Here is a 4775-nt window from a genome sequence, read left to right on the forward strand (position 1 = left end):
AGGATTGTGATGACAATGGTAATGGAGTATTGTGATGACATTCGCATAGAGAATTGTAATGACAAGTTCATGTAGCATTTTGCTGACAAAGGCATGGAGCATTGTGATAACACATGTCATGGAGCACTGTGATTACAAGCGTCAGGGAACATTGGGATGACAAGTGCGTGGATCATTGTGATGACAAGGGTCATGGAGCACTGGGCTGAATATGTTCATGGAGTATTGTGATGACAGGGGTCATGGAGCATTGTGATGACAAGGTCATGGAGCATTGTTATGACAGGGGCATGGAGCATTGGTCTGACAAGTTTCATAGATTATTGTGATGACAGTGGACATGGTGCATTGTGATGACAAGGGCATGGAGCATTGTGATGACAAGGGCATGGAGTATTGTTAAAACAGGTGTAAGGGGGCATTGTGATGACATATGTCATGGTCAATTTCAAAGACAATGGCATGGAGCATTGTGATGCCAAATGTCATTGTCCATTGCGATGACAGGGGCATGAAGCATTGTGATTACATGGGTCTTGGAGCATTGTGATGACAGGTGTCATGGAGCACTGTGATGACAAGCGTCAAGGAGCATTCTGAATACAGTGGTTATGGAACATCGGGATGACAAGGGCATGGATCAATTTGATGACAAGGGTCATGGAGCATTCGGCTGAAAATGTTCATGGAGTATTGTGATGACAGGGGTCATGGAGCATTGTGATTACAGGGGTCTTGGAGCATTGTGATGACAGGAGTCCCTGATCATTGTGTTGTCAGGTGTCATGGAGCATTGTGATGATATTGGTCATGGAGCATTGTGATGAGAAGTTAATGGAGCATTGGGCTGAAAATTTTCATGGAGTATTGTGATGACAGGGGTCATGAAGCATTGTGATGACAAGGGAATGGAGAATGGAGATGACAAGGTCCTGGAGCATTGTGATGAGATGACCATGGAGAATTGTGATGACAAGTCTAATGGAGCATTCTGATGAAAAGGGGCATGGAAACTTGTGATTACGAGGGTCTTGGAGCATTGTGATGACAAGGGCATGGAGCATTGTCATGTCAGGTGTCATGGAGCATTGTTATGACAGAGGTAATGGAGCATTGTGATGAGAAGGGCATTGAGCATTAGTCTGAAATGTTTCATGGATTATTGTGATGAGAGTGGGCATGGAGCATTGTGATGACAAGTGCACGGTACACTGTGATACATGGGTGATGGAGGATTGTAATGACAAGGGCATGGAGCATTGTGATGAAAAGGGCATCGAGCATTGTGATGACAAGAGTCATGGAGCTTTGTGATGACAAGGGCATGGAGCAATGTGATGAGAAGGTTCATGGAGCATTGTGATGACAATGACATGGAGCATTGTGATGCCAAGGGTCATGGAGCTTAGTGAGGGCAATGGTCATGGAGCTTTTTGGTGACAAGGGTGTGGTGCATTGTGATGAGAAGGGCAGGGAGCATTTTGATGACATGTTCATGCAGCAATTTGATGAAAAGTGTAATGGAACATTTTGATGACAGGCCTTATAGAACATTGTGATGCCAGCGGTCATGGAGCTTTGGGATGAAATGGGTCATGGAGCATTTTGATGACAGGGGATATAGAACATTGTGATGTCAGGGGTCATGGAACATTGTGCTGATAAGGGGATGTAGCATGGTGATGACAAGGGTTATTGAACATTGTGATAACAGGGGTGAGGGAGGATTTTGATGACTAGTGATGGAACATTGTGATATCTCATGTGAGAGAGCATTTGGATGAGAAGTGCATGGAGCATTGTGATTACAAGGTTTATGGAGCATAGCGATGACAAGGTTGTGGATCATTGTGATGAAAAGCGCATGGCACATTGTGATGACAAGTGTCATGGAGCATTGTTCTGACAAAGGCATGTAGCTTTGTGATGACAAGGGTCACGGAGCATTGTGATGAAAAGTTCATGGAGCGTTGGGATTAAAAATGTCACAGAGACTGTTGATGGTGAGGGCATGGACCACTGTGATGACAAAGTCATGAAGCATTGTGATGATTGGAGTAACGGAGCATTGTGATGACAGGGGTCATGGAGCATTGTGATAACAAGGGCATGGAGCATTGTGATGACAAGGGCATGGAACATTGGTCTAATAACTTTCATGGTTCGTTGCGATAACAGTTGGAATGGCCTATTGTGATGACAAGGGCATGGAGCATTGTGATGACCAGGTCATGCAGTATTGTGAAGATAAGTGTCAGGGAGCATTGTGATGACATATGTAATGGCCCATTGTGATGACAATGGCATGTAGCACTGTGATGCCAAGTGTCATGGAGGATTCTGATGAGAAAGGTAATGGAGCATTGTGATGACAAGGGTCCGGGAGCATTCTGATGACAAGCTTGTGGAGTATTTTGATGACAATGGTATGGAACATTGTGATGAAAATGGCATGGGGCATTGTGAAGAAAAAGGCATGGAGCCTTTTCGTGACGGGTTTCAAGGAGCATTCTGATGACAAGTGTCAGGGAGCATTGTGATCACAAGTGTATTGAGAATTGTGATGACAAAGGTCATGGAGCATTGTGATGAAAAGGGCATGGAGTATTGTGATGACAGGCATCATTGAGCGTTTTGATGACAAGTGTTATGGAACAATGTGATCACAAGGGTTTGGAGCATTGTGATGACAGAGGTCATGGATCATTTTGATTTCAAGGAGCATGGAGCATTGTGATGACAAGGGCATGAAGCAATGTGATCCCAAGGTTGATGGAGGATTGTGATGACAATGGAAATGGAGTATTGTGATGACAAGCGCATAGAGGATTGTAATGACAAGGTCATTTAGCATTGTGATGACAATGGCATGGAGCATTGTGATGACAATTGTAATGGAGCATTGTGATGACAATGGCTTGGAGCATTGTGATGGCAAGGGTCAGGGAGCATTGTGCTGACAAGTGCATGGAGAATTGTGATGACAAGGGTCATGGAGCATTCTGATGACAAGCCTGTGGTGTATTTGGATGACAATGGCATGCAGCATTGGGATGAAAACGGCATGGGGCTTTTTGATGAAAACGACATGGAGCCTTTTTGTGACATGGTTCAAGGAGCATTCTGACGACAAGTGTCAGCGAGCATTGTGATGACAAGTTTATTGAGAATTTTGATGACAAAGGTCATGGAGCCTTGTGATGAGACGACCATGGATCATTGTGATGATGAGCGTCATGGGGTGTTGTGATGATAAGTGTTATTCAACATTGTGATCACCAGGATTTTGAGCATTGTGATGACAGAGGTCATGGAGCATTTTGATTTGATTGTGATGACAATTGCCTGAATCATTATGATGATGGGCATTGTTCATTGTGCTGACAGGGTTCCTAGGAGCATTGAGATGAAAAGGGGCATGGAGCATTGTGATTACAGGGGTCTTAGTGCTTTGTGATGACAAGAGCAGGGAGCATTGTGATGAGAAGTCCATGGAACATTCTGATGACATGCGTCATGGAGCTTTGGATGGCAAGGGCATGGAGCATTGTGATTACAGGGGTCTTGGAGCATTTTGATGAAAAGGGCATGGATCATTGTGATGAAAAAGGCATGGAGCCTTGTCATGATAGGTTTCATGGAGCATACTGACGACAAGTGTCAGGGAGCACTGTGATGAAAAGTGTATTGAGAATTGTGATGACAAAGGTCATGGAGAATTGTGATGAAAAGTGTATGGAGTATTGTGATGACAGGCATCTTGGAGCGTTGTGAGGACAATTGTTATGGAACATTGTGATCACAAGGGTTTGGAGCATTGTGATGACAGAGGTCATGGATCATTTTGATTTCAAGGAGTATGTAGCATTGTGATGACAAGGGCATGAAGCAATGTGATTCCAAGGTTCATGGAGGATTGTGATGACAATGGTAATCGAGTATTGTGATGACAAGCGCATAGAGCATTGTAATGACAAGGCCATGTAGCATTTTGCTGACAAAGGCATGGAGCATTGTGATGACAGGTGTCATGGAGCACTGTGATGACAAGCGTCACGGAGCACTGTGAATACAGGGGTCATGGAACATTGGGATGACAAGGGCATGGATCATTGTGATGACAAGGGTCATGGAGCATTGGGCTGAAAATGTTCATGGAGTATTGTGATGACAGGGGTCATGGAGCATTGTGATTGCATGGTCTTGGAGCATTGTGATGACAAGAGTCCCGGATCGTTGTGTTGTCAGGTGTCATGGAGTGTTGTGATGACAGTGGTCATGGAGCATTGTGATGATATTGGTCATGGAGCATTGTGATGAGAAGGTCATGGAGCATTGGGCTGAAAATGTTCATGGAGTATTGTGATGACAGGAGTCATGGAGCATTGTGATGACAAGGGAATGGAGCATGGTGATGACAAGGTCTTGGAGCATTGTGATGAGTTGACCATGGAGACTTGTGATGACAAATATCATGGAGCCTTCTGATGAAAAGGGGCATGGAGCATTGTGATTACGAGTGTCTTGGAGCATTGTGATGACAAGGGCATGGAGCATTGTGTGGAGAAGGCCATGGAACATTCTGATGACATGCGTCATAGAGCTCTGTGATGACAAGGGCATGGAGCATTGTGATTACATGGGTTTTGGAGCATTTTGATGACAATGGTCATTTAGTCTTGTGATCACAAGGCCGTGGAACATTGTGATGGCAGGGGTCATGGAGCATTGTTGACAGTGGTAATGGAGCATTGTGATGAGAAGTGCATTGAGCA

The sequence above is a fragment of the Mesoplodon densirostris genome, unplaced genomic scaffold (genome assembly GCF_025265405.1).
Source record: "Mesoplodon densirostris isolate mMesDen1 unplaced genomic scaffold, mMesDen1 primary haplotype scaffold_35, whole genome shotgun sequence".
Lineage (NCBI taxonomy): Eukaryota > Metazoa > Chordata > Mammalia > Artiodactyla > Ziphiidae > Mesoplodon > Mesoplodon densirostris.